Below are 17,500 nucleotides of genomic sequence, written 5' to 3'. Positions count from 1 at the left end.
GTAAAGCAAGCCTTAGGGATTTGTCTTTTGTTTTTTACGCATTTATCACGCATAAGGCAGCCCATTGGAATGAATGGGCTGCCATACACACGGCGTATGGGAATGCAGGAAAAGCGGGCGAACGCGGCCACTGAAAACGCACGGAAATGCGCAGGCGCTTGGTCGCCCCTTTTAGTTGGGAAGCAAACCTCAGGGATTTGTTTTCCGCACTTCTCGAATATTGAAATCAATTGGCTGCCCTACACACGGCATATGGGAATGCAGGAAAAGCGCGCATACGCGCCCATTGAAAACGCACGGAAATGCGCAGGTGCTTGGTCGCCCCTTTAGTTGGGAAGCAAGCCTCAGGGATTTGTCTTCCGCACTTCTCGAATATTGAAATTAATTGACTGCACTGCACATGGGAATGCAGGAAAAGCGCGCAATCGCGCCCACGCACACTAAAAACGCACGGAAATGCGCAGGCGCTTGGTCGCCCCTTTAGTTATGAAAAAAGCCTCTGGGATTTGTTTTCCGCACTTTTTGAATATTGAAATTAATTGGCTGCCCTACACACGGCACATGGGAATGCAGGAAAAGCGCGCGGACGAGCCCACGCTCGGTCACACCTGGGAACACACTGAAAACGCACAGGAAACTCACATGTGCTTGGTCGCCCCCCTGTAGGGGTGAAGCAAGCCTCAGGGATTTGTTTTCCGCGCTTCTCAAGCATTGAAATGAATGGGCTTACCCTACACACGGCGCATGCATGGGAATCCAGGAAAAAAAACTTGCAAACACGCCCTGCGCTCGGTCGCGCCTGGGAACACATTAAAGAAGCATCGAAGCGCACGTGCACTCAGTCGCCCCTGAAGGGGTGAAGCAAGCTTTAGGGATTTGTTTTCCATGTTAATTGCGCATTGAAACGAATGGGCTGCCCTACACGCGGCGTGTAGGAATGAAGGAAAACCGCATGGAAATGCGCCGGTGCTCCGGGGCCGATCCTAGGCAGGGTGCACGGGGTGCTCGGCACCCAGGCGCCGCAGAGGTGGGGGCGCTGAAGCTCCAAAGTGCTCCCCTCCTCCTTGTCTGTGTTCAGAGGTGGAGCGCATGTAGCGGGTGCCCATCCCAATACCACCCGCTGTCCCCGGAATCCGGGTTGGGTGCCGCAGCGGAGCCTAGTACTAGAACACGTTCCGTGCGCGTGGAGCAGTCTCCTGTCTGCCCCGCCCCTCTGCGTGTGTCGGCTCTTCTCCCATTGGCCATGAGAGGCTTCTGGGTAGGCCGGAGCTGCTGCCAATCATCCCGTGCACTCCCAGAAATGCTCTCCGAGTGCCACCCTCCTAGTAACCAAAGATGCCACGTATGCCCCGCCCCCTGTAATGTGCTTCTGCTCCCAGCGCGCCCGAGCTACAGGGATCTATTGGACAGGTTCTGATCTATGGGGACACCTGCTCTGGGGGGCTCTGATGGGGGACTCTTATGGGGGACACTAATGAAGACTTCTTAGGGGAGAGTCTCTGGGCCAGATTCAGGTACCTTTGGCGTATCTCTGCGGCGGCGTAACGTATCCGATTTACCATAAGCCGCCGCAAGTTTTTCAGGCAAGTGCTTTATTCACAAAGCACTTGCTGTAAAGTTGCGGCGGCGTAGCGTAAATCACCCGGCGGAATTCAAATTCGGCGGGTAGGGGGCGTGTATCATTTAAATGGAGCGCGTCCCCGCGTCGAATGAACTGCGCATGCGCCGTCCGTAAAATATCCCAGTGTGCATCGCTCCAAATGACGTCGTCATTGGTTTCGACGTGAACGTAAATGACGTCCAGCCCCATTCAGGGACGACTTACGCAAACGACGTAACTTTTTTAAATTTCGACGCGGGAACGACGGCCATACTTAACATTGGCTGCGCCTCGTAAAGCAGGGGCAACTTTACGCCGGGAAAAGCCTAACGTAAACGTCGTAACTTTACTGCGCCGGCCGCGCGTACGTTAGGGAATTTGCGTATCTAGCTAATTTGCATACTCAACGCGAAAATCGACGGAAGCGCCACCTAGCGTTCAAAAAAAAAATTGCAGTTTAGATCCGACGGCGCAAGAGACTTACGCCTGTCGGGTCTAATGGATATCTATGCGTAACTGATTCTAAGAATCAGGCGCATAGATACGACGGCCCAGATTAGGACTTACGACGGCGTACATGGCGCTGCGCCGTCGTAAGTCCTTTGTGAATCTGGTCCTTTGTTTTTGAGTAGTAGCCATAGAAACATTTGTAAAGGGGGAGGAGTTATTAAGATGACCACGCCCATGTGGGGGGCGCCAGCAATATTTCTGCACCCAGGCGTCCGTGACCCTAGGATCGGCCCTGCGGTGCTCCTTCACAAGCAGGAACATGCTGAAAACGCACGTGTGCCCAGTTGCACCTGTAGGTGTGACACACCCAAACGGAAACGCGTCAGTAAATCGTCTTCTGGTTTTCCACCAGAAAAAAGTCCAGAAACAAACTCGAAGAAACATCATCATGTTCGGAACAATGCAGAATCTTCAGCCTGACTGTTCCTGGCCTGCCCCTTCCTAGCCTGACAATCCTTGGCCCGCCCATTCCTAGCCTGACTGTCCCTGGCCTGCCCCTTCCCAGCCTGACTGTCCCTGGCCCGCCCCTTCCCAGCCTGACTGTCCCTGGCCCACCCTTCCCAGCCTAACTGTCCTTGGCCCTCCCCTTCCCAGCCTGACTATCCCTGGCCCACCCCTTCCCAGTCTGACTGCCCCTGGCCGCCCCTTCCAAGCCTTACTATCCTTGGCCTGTCCCTTCCAAGCCTTACTATCCTTGGCCTGTCCCTTCCAAGCCTGACTATCCCTGGCCCTCTCCTTCCCAGCCTGACTGCCCCTGGCCTGTCCCTTCCAAGCTTGACTATCCCTGGCCTGTCCCATCCCAGCCTGACTGCCCCTGGCCTGCCCCTTCCCAGCCTGACTGTCCCTGACCCGCCCCTTCCCAGCCTGACTGTCCCTGACCCGCCCCTTCCCAGCCTGACTGTCCCTGGCCCGCCCCTTCCCAGCCTGACTGTCCCTGGCCCGCCCCTTCCCAGCCTAACTGCCCCTGGCCCACCCTTCCCAGCCTAACTGTCCTCGGCCCTCCCCTTCCCAGCCTGACTGTCCCTGGCCTGTGCCTTCCCAGCCTGACTATCCCTGGCCCACCCCTTCCCAGTCTGACTGCCCCTGGCCGCCCCTTCCAAGCCTGACTATCCTTGGCCTGTCCCTTCCAAGCCTGACTATCCCTGTCCCTCTCCTTCCTAGCCTGACTGCCCCTGGCCGCCCCTTCCAAGCCTGACTATCCCTGGCCTGTCCCTTCCCAGCCTGACTGCCCCTGGCCCACCCCCTACCCAGCCTGACTGTCCCTAGCCCGCCCTTTCCCAGCCTGACTGTCCCTGGCCCACCCCCTCCCAGCCTGACTATCCCTGGCCTGCCCCTACCCAGCCTGATGGTCCCCGCCCCTTCCAAGCCTGACTATGCCTGGCCCGCCCCGTCTTCAGGTGCGTGGGGGCGCCATTGACAACATGATGGTGCATCTGCTAAGGGGCATCACGTGTCAGGAAAGTGCACAATTTTGCATGCGTTCCCGAGATGCACAGATGTGAACCTTGCCTAAGGCTGGGTTAACACTTTTGCGCTGTGGAAGGGTACAAAAGCGTGCCGGGCGTGCGTTGGGGGTGCCCATTCTGAACCCAACGCACCTCGCCATCGTTTGAGCATTTTATCGCACCACAATGCACAACAACGGCCGACCATGCGTTGTGATGTGCTAAGAACATGCACATTTTTTGGTGCATTTTTATTGCGCTATTAGACGCATTCAACGAATGAAAGTATCGCACACCAACGCACTCTGTGTAACACACCACCAGAGCGTGAACCCAGCCTTGGCCCTCCGTTCACATTGAAGCGACTTGTCAAATAGCGTTGGCAAGTCGCAGCCCATTGCCGGCGATCACCCCCGTTCAGATCGGTGCGACGGCGACTTTGCGGCGCCGCGCCGATTTGAAAAAAGCAGTTCCTGCGCTACTTTTGGCGATTTCGGGTGCGACTCGCATGGACATCTGTTTCGTGAAGCCGCACAGATGTCTTCCAAGTCGCACCAGCATGCGGCTTAGATTCGCGCGATTTCAAAGCCGCAGTCCATGTGAGCGGCGGGGCTTAAGTTTCAGCCCTGGTGCGCACCAGCTGCGGGCTTTGAAATCGCGCCATTTCAAAGCCGCACATCGGTGCGATTTGGATTTCCGGTTTAATTTGCGGCTTGCGATTTTCATTTAACAGAAGTCAAGTCGCAATAAAATCGCAAAAAAAAAAAAAAAGAAAGCAGTGCAGGAACCTTTTTTTTTTTCAAATATCGCCGCGGCTTGAGACGCAAGGATTTAAGCGACTCCATTGGGGAATACGATTTTTTGAACTGTCAAATCGCATGAACCAACGCTCGACCGCGTTTGAGATTTTTAACACGTAAGCGGCAAGTCCATAACATTTTTATTTTGTCCCATACAGCAATTAGGAACGAGAAATCGGCCAATCAGAGGGCAACCAAGCGATTCCCATTCTCGGCGGCGGTTCAGGCTGGTGAGTTTTTGTTGGGCGCGGAGCGCTGAAGGAGCCCCCCCCCTCCTAACGACCGGCTCATTATCCTCTCCAGCTGATTAGCTCTCACAATGAGATTAAGACCCCTAAATTTCCCCCCTCTCCAATCTAATTGGTCGTCGGCGAGCCTTTAGCGCCCTTTTAGGACTTCCGAATCGCAGTCCTCCAAAGACAAATGCTTGTTATAAAGTCAAACAAGCGACGCCTTCTCATTCCCTTCTTTTTTTTTTTTCTCTTTCAAACTCCATCCAACTTCCCCGCGCGGCGAAGATAAAACGTAAGAGGCGTCCAGTTTATGAAGTCGCAGTCGCCCATTAGAAGCGTTTACACGGCTCACTTGAGCCTCGTTAGGGCTGTTTATTGCTTAATGAAATGTGCGCAAAAAAAATAAAAAAGAATAGAGTAACGGGAGGAAAGTCGGGATTTAATCAGGATTATGAACACTCCCTGATTACTTATTAATACCAACCGGGGCGACATTTTTTTTTCAGGATACAGAAAAAGATACAATGTATTCATTTCGGCGAATTAAAAATAAAATCTAACAAGCCGGGAGAGCGGAACGCCGAAATGTTTTTGGAAACGTGCCAAAGGATCCTCACCCCTGGGCGACGCAAAGGGTGCAAATTAATCACGCCATTATTTTTTACTTCGACCTTCTTTTTTTCTTTTTTTTTAAAATAACTTTATCAGCAATCCACAAAAAATACTATAAATATAACTTTATCAGCAAGGGGTACAAATAATTCACACCATTATTTTTTACTTCGACCTTCTTTTTTTTTTTTTATAACTTTATCAGCAATCCCCAAAAAATACTATAAATATAACTATATATATATATATATATAAATTAAAATAGTAATTTTTGGGGATTGCTGATAAAGTTATATAACAAAAAAAAAAGTAATTTTATCAGCATAGACCGAAAAGTCAGAGACTGATACTCACACCTGGGTGAGGCAAGGGGTACAAACAAATGAAACAATTATTTTATTTTTTATTATTTTTTTAATTTATATAACTTTATCAGCAATGACCAAATTTTATTTTATATATATTTTTATATATATATATATATATATATATATATATATATATATATAAATATTCATTTTTGGGGATTGCTGATAAAGTTATATAACAAAAAAATAAATAAAAAAAAAGTAATTTTATCAGCATAGACCAAAAAGTCCTTTTTATATATATATATATATATATATATACATAACTTTATCAGCAAAGACCAAAATATTATTTTTTATTAAAGGAGGCAGTTTGTCAATGTTTCACACAAGATTCAAACAACTTTCACCCAAAATTTACTTGATTTTCACCCGAGTGTCGACCATTTTTTTATGTGAAAAATGGGTGAAAGTTTTGTGAATCTTTGGGGGTAAACATTGATAAACAGACCTTTTTTTAAAATAACTTTATCAGCAATCCACAAAAAATACTATTAATATAACTTTATCAGCAAGGGGTACAAATAATTCACACCATTATTTTTTACTTTAATTTTTTTTTTTTATATATATATATATATATATAACTTTATCAGAAATCCCCAAAATTAATATTAATATAACTTTATCAGCAAGGGGTACAAATAATTCACACCATTATTTTTTACTTTAATTTTTTTTTTTTTATATATATATAACTTTATCAGAAATCCCCAAAATTAATATTAATATAACTTTATCAGCAAGGGGTACAAATAATTCACACCATTATTTTTTACTTCGACCTTCTTTTTTTTTTTTTATAACTTTATCAGCAATCCCCAAAAAATACTATAAATATAACTATATATATATATAAATTAAAATAGTAATTTTTGGGGATTGCTGATAAAGTTATATAACAAAAAAAAAGTAATTTTATCAGCATAGACCGAAAAGTCAGAGACTGATACTCACACCTGGGTGAGGCAAGGGGTACAAACAAATGAAACCATTATTTTATTTTTTATTATTTTTTTAATTTATATAACTTTATCAGCAATGACCAAATTTTATTTTATATATATATATATATATATATATATATATATATATATATATATATATATATATATATATATATAAATATTCATTTTTGGGGATTGCTGATAAAGTTATATAACAAAAAAATAAATAAAAAAAAGTAATTTTATCAGCATAGACCAAAAAGTCCTTTTTTTTATATATATATATATACATAACTTTATCAGCAAAGACCAAAATATTATTTTTTATTAAAGGAGGCAGTTTGTCAATGTTTCACACAAGATTCAAACAACTTTCACCCAAAATTTACTTGATTTTCACCCGAGTGTCGACCATTTTTTTATGTGAAAAATAGGTGAAAGTTTTGTGAATCTTTGGGGGTAAACATTGATAAACAGACCTCAAAATATAGATTTTATTTTTTATTTTATTTTTTAATTCTCTGTTGATTTTTATTATAAGATTATTAAATTTTAACAAGACTTTCGCGTTTTTTTATTTTTATTAAGAGGGGAAGTTTATCAATGTTTTCATTCAAAATTCACACGATTTTCAACCAACAGTCAACCATTTTATGTGAAAATTGGGTAAAAGTTTTGTGAATCTTGGGGTAAAAGTTTTTGATAAATAGACCTCAAACAATTAATTTTATTTGTTTTTATTTTAGAATTTAATTGTTGATTTTTTTTTAAATCAGATTATTAAGCTTTAACATGAACTTTTAAGTTATATTTTTTTTTATGAAGGGGGTGTGGGGATTAGTCAATGTTTTCACTTAAGATTCACACAACACTCATTTTTTTATGTGAAAAAAAAAGTAAAAAGTTTTTTGAATCTTGGGTGTAAACACTGCTAAATAGACCTTTTATTTTATTTTTTGAATTTTGCTGCTGATTAATTTTTTCAGATTATTAACATGACTTTGACGTTATATATATTTTTTTATTAAAGGGGGATAGTTTGCCAATATTTACACCCAAAATTCACACAACTTTCACCCAAGAATCAATCTTTTTTTATTGTGAAAAAAAAAATGGTAAAAGTTTTGTGAATTTTGGATGTAACATTGATAAATAGACCTTTAAATATTTATATTTTTATTTTAGAATTTTGCTGTTGATTTTCTATTAAGGTATTTAGCTTGAACATGATCTTGAAGTTATATATTTTAATTAGGTGGGACATTTATCAATGTTTCCCAAGATTCACACAACTTTCACCCAAAAACCATCTTTATATGTTAAAGCTTTTTGAATCTTGGGTATAAACATTGGTACATAAACCCTTTAGTATTTTTTTTATAAATATTTTGCGTTTTATGACTCTTAGGAGGTAAATACTAATAAATAAACCTCAACATATATAATTAAAATTTTGTTATTATTATTTTATTTTTATTTTTTTGTATGCTGTTGTTTTAATCAGATGTTATATTGTTTTTTTATGTATATTTTATAATGAGTGAAAGTTTTCTGACTCTTAAGAGGTAAATACTAATAAATAGACCACTAAATATAATTGTATTATTGTATATATATATATATATATATATATATATATATATATATATATATATATATATATATATATATATATATATATATATATATATATATATATATATTGTGTTTTATGACTCTTAAGAGGTAAATACTACTGAAAAAGAAAACATCTACATTTATAATGATAATTTTGTTATTATTTTTTTTTTATTATTATTATTTATTTTATTTTGTATACTGTTGTCTTAATCAGATGTTATATTGTTTTTTTTAGATATATTTTATAATCAGTGAAAGTTTTCTGACTCTTAAGAGGTAAATACTAATAAACAGACCACTAAATATAATTTTATTATTGTTTTTTTTTATATATATATATATATATATTGCGTTTTATGACTCTTAAGAGGTAAATACTACTGAAAAAGAAAACATCTACATTTATAATGATAATTTTGTTATTATTTTTTATTTTATTTTTATTTATTTTGTTTTGTATATTGTTGTTTTAATCAGATGTTATATTGTTTTTTTAGACATATTTTATAATCAGTGAAAGTTTTCTGACTCTTAAGAGGTAAATACTAATAAATAGACCACTAAATATAATTGTATTATTCTTTTTTTATATTCATTTTGCGTTTTATGACTCCTAAGAGGTAAATACTATTAAATAGACCACTAAATATAATTTTATTATTGTTTTTTATATATATATATATATATATTGTGTTTTCTGACTCTTAAGAGGTAAATACTAACGGAAAAAAAAAACATCTACATTTATAATTAAAATTTTGTTATTATTTTTTTTATTATTATTTTTTTTTTTTGTATACTGTTGTTTTAATCAGATGTTATATATTTTCTTTAGATATATTTTATAATCAGTGAAAGTTTTCTGACTCTTAAGAGGCAAATACTAATAAAAAGACCACTAAATATAATTTTATTATTGTTTTTTTATATATATATTGCGTATGACTCTTAAGAAGTAAATACTAATAAATACTAATTTTGTTATTATTATTATTTTTTATTTCTTTTGTATTTGTATTTTTATTTTTATTTTGTATGCTGTTTTTATGACTCCTAGGAGGTAAATACTAATAAATACTAATTTTGTTATTATTATTTTTTTTTATTTCTTTTGTATTTGTATTTTTATTTTGTATGCTGTTTTTATGACTCCTATGAGGTAAATACTAATAAATACAAATTTTTCTATTATTATTTTTTATTTCTTTTGTATTTGTATTTTTATTTTGTATGCTGTTTTTCTGACTCCTAGGAAGTAAATACTAATAAACACTAATTTTGTTATTATTATTTTTTATTTATTTTGTATTTGTATTTTTATTTTGTATGCTGTTTTTATGACTCCTAAGAGGTAAATACTAATAAATAGACGTTAAATAAGATTATTTTATTATTATTTATTTTTATTTGTATTTTGTTTTTAGAATTTTGTCTGCTGTTTTTGTTTTGTTTTTATCAGCTTATTTATTGTGTCAGCTGTCTTTTTTTTTTTTTTTTTTAGCATTAACATGACCTTGTAGCTATTGTCTATAAGGGATAAAACAAATGTTTCCTTTGGGAGCTGCATAGTGACAGGGAAATAAAATGAAGACAGCCCCAAGACACACACACAAAAAAAAAGGACAGCAAATAAAATGGAAGATGAGAAACTGAATAAAAAAAAAAATATATTGTTGATTTTGTGAAAAGAAACTATCATCAATTAAAAAACAAAACATAATAAAATTAGTTTTTTTTTTTAAATTAAAACAAAAAATATTATTTGTTTTTTGTTATATTACGAGACTGTTGTTGTTTTCTATGCATATAAAGAGTTAAAGATCTGTACAAAAAAAAATTCAATATTTTTTAGCCATTTTTAGCCTGATCTGTGTTTGCTTTTCACAAATTTGATGAAATTTAAAAAATTGAAATTGGGTAAAAAAATAAAATAAAAATTCTGGATTTAAATGGTCTCCTTTACCTACACGCTGGATTAACTTCAGTTCTAAATTAGCAACAGGTTTTCTTTTTATAGTTTAAACGGCAAAATGTAAAAGAAGGGATAAACTGGCACATTTTTTTTTTTTTTTTTTTTTTTTGATGTGGACAATTTTTGGCAACCGCTCAGGGAGTGAACAGATTATTTTTTTTTAAGCGCCGCGTTTTTCACCAACAAAAGCAGACGGGTGTCGCACTCCAAGATACAAACAATAGTCACGTGACCACCATCGGTACTTAAAGGAATATTTTGTGCCCCTCCCCTTCTCTAAGGCGGCAGCAGCGACTGTTTGCAGATTGCAAGCTCTTCAGGTCAGTCGCTTTGCCGTTTTATGATCAAGAATGTATTTATATCGTTTTTTACTTTTTTTTTTTTTTTTTTAACGGTTGTTATTATTGAGCTGCCGTAAAAGTTCTAAGCGTTTTTCTGCACCTGCTAACCTAGGAAGACCCATTGATAGCCGTGGCAGGGTGGGGACCGTGATATCGATAAAATGGTGGGGGGGTGGGGAGATTTAGGTCACGCCTGTATCGATGTATCTGTTTATCCATCGCAGCTTGCCAAACCCCCAATGGAAGGACGGACTCACCGAAAAAGGTCATAATAGGGCGTATAAACAACCAAACCAAACCCAACGTTAAACCGAATTTTGATACAATAACAAGGCCAACAATACTGTGCGTTCCCTTTTTTTTTTTTCGCCCCAAGCTACAAATTTAAACAGGGTTTATTGTAATGGGGTAGTGCAAAGGGTTAATTTCACCAACAGGTAGCACAGGGGTTAAGACTCCTGTAAGGGTAGCATACAGGTTTACATTTGGGTAAGGGTTAACACTCACGAAAAAGGTAGCATATGGGTTAAGAACCACGTAAAGGTAGCGTATAAGGGTTGACACTCAAGGAAGGGTTAACCCTTATGCTACCTTTTTGTGAGCGTTAACCCTTACGCTACCCCTGCTTGGGGTCTTACCACTCATGAAAAGGTAGCATAAGACTCAAGAGAAGATAGCATAAGGGTGGACCCTTACACTACCCTTACTTGAGTCTTAACCCTTATGCTACCTTTTCTTGAGTGGTAAGACCCAAGTAGGGGTAAGGGTTAACGCTCACAAAAAGGTAGCATAAGGGTTAAGACTCAAGGAAGGGTTAACCCTTATGCTACCTTTTCATGAGCGTTAACCCTTACGCTACCCCTACTTGGCTCTTACCACTCGTGAAAAGGTAGCATAAGGGTTAAGACTCACCAACAGGTAGCACAAGGGTTAAGACTCATGTAAGGGTAGCATACAGGTTAACATTCAGGTAAGGGGTTAACACTCATGAAAAGGTAGCATATGGGTTGGTTAACCCTTACGCTACTCTTACTTGAGTCTTAACCCTTATGGTACCTTTTCAAGCGTGTTAACCCTTACGGTACCACTCACGAAAAGGTAGCATAAGGGTTAAGACTCATGCAAGGGTAGCGTACAGGTTAACATTCGGGTAAGGGTTAACTTTAACAAAAAGGTAGCATATGGGTTAAGCCTTACGTTACCCTTCCTTAAATCTTAACCCTTATGCTACCTTTTCATGACCGTTAACCCTTACGCTACCCCTACTTGGGTCTTACCACTCAGGAAAAGGTAGCATAAGGGTTAAGACTCACCAACAGGTAGCACAAGGGTTAAGACCCATGTAAGGGTAGCATACAGGTTAACATTCAGGTAAGGGTTAACTTTAACAAAAAGGTAGCATATGGGTTAACCCTTACGTTACCCTTCCTTGAGTCTTAACCCTTATGCTACCTTTTCATGAGCGTTAACCCTTATGCTACCCCTACTTGGGTCTTACCACTCATGAAAAGGTAGAATAAGGGTTAAGACTCATGTAAGGGTAGCATACAGGTTAACATTCAGGTAAGGGTTAACACTCACAAAAAGGTAGCATATGGGTTGGTTAACCCTTACGCTACTCTTACTTGAGTCTTAACCCTTATGCCTCCTTTTCGTGAGCGTTAACCCTTAAGGCTACCCCTACTTGGGTCTTACCACTCACGAAAAGGTAGCATAAGGGTTAAGACTCATGCATGGGTAGCGCAAGGGTTAACACTCACCAACAGGTAGCGCCAGGGTTAAGACTCTTGTAAGGGTAGCATACAGGTTAACATTCAGGTAAGGGTTAACACTCACAAAAAGGTAGCATATGGGTTGGTTAACCCTTACGCTACTCTTACTTGAGTCTTAACCCTTATGCCTCCTTTTCGTGAGCGTTAACCCTTACGGTACCCCCTACTTGGGTCCTACCACTCACGAAAAGGTAGCATAAGGGTTAAGACTCATGCATAGGTAGCGTAAGGGTTAACACTCACCAACAGGTAGCGCCAGGGTTAAGACTCTTGTAAGGGTAGCATACAGGTTAACATTCAGGTAAGGGTTAACCCTCACGTAATAGCATAAAGGTTAACACTCACGAAAAAGGTAGCATAAGGGTTAACCCTTACGCTACCCTTACTTGAGTCTTAACCCTTTATGCTACCTTTTCGTTAATGTTAAGCCTTATGCTACTCCTACTTGGGTCTTAACACTCACGAAAAGGTAGCATACAGGTTAAGACTCGTGTATGGGTAGCGTAAGGGTTAACGTAAAGGTAATATAAGGGTTGACTCTCACATAGGAGTAGTGTAAGGGGTAACGTAAGGGTAGCATACGGGTTAACGTAAAGGTAATATAAGGGTTAACTCTCATATAGGGGTAACGTAAGGGTAGCATACATGTTGACGTAAAGGTAATATAAGGGTTGACTCTCACATGGGGTAGTGTAAGGGTTAATGTAAAGGTAACATAAGGGTTGGCTCTCCCATAGGGGTAGTGTAAGGATAGCATACATGTTGACGTAAAGGTAACACAAGGGTTGTCTCTCACATAGGGTTAGTGTAAGGATAGCATACATGTTGACGTAAAGGTAACGCAAGGGTTGGCTCTCACATAGGGTTAGTGTAAGGATAGCATACGGGTTGACGTAAAGGTACCATAAGGGTTGGCTCTCACATAGGTATAGTGTAAGGATAGCATACAAGTTGACGTAAAGGTAACACAAGGGTTGTCTCTCACATAGGGGTAGTGTAAAGATTAGTGTAAGGATAGCATACGGGTTGACGTAAAGGTAACACAAGGGTTGACTCTCACATAGGGTTAGTGTAAGGATAGCATACGGGTCAACACTCACGTAAAAGTAGCATACGGGTCAACACCGCCTATGCACACAATTTAAAAAGGTTAAAAAAAAATCAGATATACAAAAAGAAACAATGTAGCTTGGAATATTATTTTGAGGACCCGGTTGGTCCTCGCCATCGACACTACGTCTCTTCGTCTATGGTCACCTTGAACGTTTTCATAGGCCATATGACGATTTTATTTCTCTGAAGACCCAAAATTTGACCATTTCCAATTCAAAAGTTGGTGTATGATTGGCACATAAAAATAAAAATCAGGTCGAATTAACCTTTCGAGGGCCAAAAAAGCGCAGAACCTCAAGAGCGAGGCCCGAGAAACCGAGATCAGCAACTGCTGATGGTTGTTTACTAGGGATGGGGCCGTTACCACCCTAGACGGCGAGGGAACAGATGACTTGTCAACCGGGTGATTCCGGCGTAGAGGTGACAGATGTTCCATGCTGAGAGCAGCCGCACAACACAGAGACCGCCGCTAATACAAAATCCATAAACTTCACAGACAATGGGGGGACTTAACCCTTCCCAGACTGGGGGTGGGAGTGGCAGGATTGTCTGATGTGTGGGGAAATGTGCAAGGTTGTTATATGAATGAGGCGGAGGTGGGGGTGGGGGGGGGTGAGGGGAAGAAAGAAAAGAGAGTGGAAGAGGGTGAGAGCAAGAAATAGAAAAGAAGAGAGAGGAAAAGAAAAGAAGGAGTGGAAGAGGCAGAGAGAAAAGAAGAGAGAGCGAGGGTAAAAGAAAGAGTGGAAGAGGGAGAGAGAAAGGGCAAGAAATAGAAAGGAAGAGAGAGGAAAAGAAAAGAAGGAGTGGAAGAGGCAGAGAGAAAAGAAGAGAGAGCGAGGGTAAAAGAAAGAGTGGAAGAGGGAGAGAGAAAAGAAGAGAGAGCGAGGGTAAAAGAAAGAGTGGAAAAGGGAGAGAGAAAGGGCAAGAAATAGAAAGGGAGAGAGAGGAAAAGAAAAGAAGGAGTGGAGGAGGCAGAGAGAAAAGAAGAGAGAGCGAGGGTAAAAGAAAGAGTGGAAGAGGGAGAGAGAAAAGAAGAGAGAGCGAGGGTAAAAGAAAGAGTGGAAGAGGGAGAGAGAAAGGGCAAGAAATAGATAGGGAAAGAGAGAGAGAGAGGAAAAAGAAAGAGTGGAAGATGGAGAGAGCAAGAAATAGAAAAGGAGGGAGAGAGAGGGAGAGAGGAAAAGAAAAGGAGTGAAAGAGGGAGAGAGAAAAAAAGAGAGGAAGGAAAAGAAAGAATAGAAAAAGAAGAGAACAAGAGATAGGGAGGAAGAAAGAAAGAGTGGAGGAGATAGAGCAAGTAATAGAAAAGAACAGAGAGAGAGAGAGGAAAAAAAAGAGAGTGTGAGAGAGGGAGAAAGGGAGAGTGGAAGAGATAGAGAGCAAGAGATAAGTATGAAATGATCGAGAACGAAAGAAAGGAAAAAGTAAGAGAAAAAACAAAGAGAGAGGTGAACTGGGAGCGAGAGCAACACATGGGGAAGAAGAAAGTGAGAAATAGAGCGGAAAAGAGAGCAAGTGGAAGGAAGGAAAGGGAAAGAAAGAGAAAGAAAGAAAGAAAGAAAGAAAGAAAGAAAGAAAGAAAGAAAGAACGAAGAAAAGAAAGACAGAATGAAAGAAAGGAAAAAGTGAGAGTAAAAAAGGAGAAGAGAAAGTGGAACAGGGAGAAAGCAACACATGGGGAAGAAAGTGAGAAAGAGAGAGCAGAAAGGGAAGAGAGCAAAAGGAAAAGAAGAAAGAAAGTGAGAGGGTGGAAGAGGTAAAGGGCAGGACATATGGATGAAAAGAGAGAAAAAAAGAGTAGTAAAGAGAGAGAACAAGAAATAAGAAGAAAGCGAGAGGAAGGAAGGAAATAAGCAAAGAAGGAAGGGGTGAGAGAGAAAAGATAGAGAGAACAGGAGATAGGAAGGAAGAGAGAGAACAAGAGATAGGAAGGAAGGAAGAAAGGAATGAGGGGAGAGAGAGAACAAGAGATTGGCAGGAAGGAAGGGTGAGAGAAAAAAAGAAAACAAGAGATATGAATGAAGGAAGAGAGAGAACAAGAGATTGGAAGTAAGGGTGGGTGGAAGAAAGGAAGGAAAGAAAGAAAGAAAGAAGAGAGAGAAAAGATATAGAGAAAGAAAGAACAAGACATAGGAATGAAGGAAGAGGGAGAGAGAGCAAGAGGCTGGAAGGAAGGAAGGATGGAAGGGAGGAAGAGAAAAGATAGAGAGAACAAGAGATAGAAGGAAAAGAAGAGAGAGAAAGAACAAGAGATTGGAAGGAAGGAAGAGAAAGAGAGAGAGAACAAGAGATTGGAATAAAGGAGGGATGGAAGGAAGAGAGGAAGGGTGAGAGAGAAAAGATATAGAGAACAAGAGATAGGAAGGAAGGAAGGAAGGAAGGAAGGAAGGAAGGAAGGAAGGAAGGAAGGAAGGAAGGAAGGAAGGAAGAATAAGAGAGAAAAGATAGAGAGAAGAAGGAAAAGTGGAGGATGGCGGCAGAAGAGAGAAAGAGGAAAAAATAGAAGAGAGTAAAAACAGAAAGAAAGCAGAAAACAGAACAAGGAATATATATATAGATAGATAGATAGATAGATAGATAGATAGATAGATAGATAGATAGATAGATAGATAGATAGATAGATAATGAATGATAGATGGATAGATATATAAATAGATAGATGATAGATACGTTGATGATACATAGATAGATACATACATACATAGATGATAGATAGATAGATAGATAGATAGATAGATAGATAGATAGATAGATAGATGATACATAGATAGATACATACATACATAGATGATAGATAGATAGATAGATAGATAGATAGATAGATAGATAGATAGATAGATAGATGATAGATACGTTGATGATACATAGATGATAGATAGATAGATAGATCGATAGATGATAGATAGATAGATAGATAGATAGATAGATACATACATACATAGATGATAGATAGATAGATAGATAGATAGATAGATAGATAGATAGATAGATAGATAGAGAATGAATGATAGATGGATAGATAGATAAATAGATAGATAGATGATAGATACGTTGATGATACATAGATAGATAGATACATACATACATAGATGATAGATAGATAGATAGATAGATAGATAGATAGATAGATAGATAGATAGATAGATAGAGAATGAATGATAGATGGATAGATAGATAAATAGATAGATAGATGATAGATACGTTGATGATACATAGATAGATACATACATACATAGATGACAGATAGATAGATAGATAGATAGATAGATAGATAGATAGATAGATAGATAGATAGATAGATAGATAGATAGATAGATGATAGATACGTTGATGATACATAGATAGATACATACATACATACATAGATGATAGATAGATAGATAGATAGATAGATAGATAGATAGATAGATAGATATAGATAGATAGATAGATAGATGATAGATACGTTGATGATACCTAGATAGATAGATAGATAGATAGATAGATAGATAGATAGATAGATACATACATACATAGATGATAGATAGATAGATAGATAGATAGATAGATAGATATAGATAGATAGATAGATAGATGATAGATACGTTGATGATACATAGATGATAGATAGATAGATCGATAGATGATAGATACGTTGATGATACCTAGATAGATAGATACATACATAGATAGATAGATAGATAGATAGATAGATAGATAGATAGATAGATAGATAGATCGATGGATCGATCATGTAACCCCACAGAAGAATGACATCACACAGCAAACACAATGCTCCCCAAACTCCTTTGTTTACAAATAAAGCCAACTTTTTCTTCCAATTTCGGACAAAATAAACCCCCGCCCCCCTTCCCCCATGAAAGGACGTATTCCATGGCGGCGCTCACCTGGACATGGTCGGGTAAAGTTTGGCGAATCTCTTCTTTCACGTATCCATGGAAGGACCAAACTTGCGCAGCGGCTGGCGGAGGCGAGCGGAAGTTTCATGTGGAACGGGCCGGGAGGGCTGGAAGTTTCATGGGCCGGGAGGGACGGGCGGATGTGAGACACGGAGGGAAGGAGGACAGACAGACGCAGACGACGCAGCCTCCGATCGCCGATACACCCATGAGTATAGGCTGACATATATTTATATATGTGGTCAAACAGATCATACCACATGAGGGA

The 17,500-nt window shown here is 39.4% G+C and overlaps 1 protein-coding gene across 1 annotated transcript in view; it reads right to left on the bottom strand.

Moving 5' to 3' along the window:
* The window catches only part of NHLH1 (nescient helix-loop-helix 1), a 32,769-nt gene extending 15,306 nt beyond the window's left edge, over positions 1–17,463 (bottom strand). Inside the window, exon 1 of the mRNA XM_040333918.1 lies at positions 17,221–17,463. The gene's annotated coding sequence lies outside the window, so the exon portion shown is untranslated. The remainder of the gene's footprint in view (positions 1–17,220) is intronic.
* Positions 17,464–17,500: the final 37 nt, after the last annotated feature.

This window comes from Rana temporaria, chromosome 13, assembly GCF_905171775.1.
Source record: "Rana temporaria chromosome 13, aRanTem1.1, whole genome shotgun sequence".
Classification (NCBI taxonomy): Eukaryota; Metazoa; Chordata; class Amphibia; order Anura; family Ranidae; genus Rana; species Rana temporaria.
The sequence above is the reverse complement of the archived record's forward strand: the minus strand, read 5'-3'. Positions and strand labels throughout refer to the sequence as shown.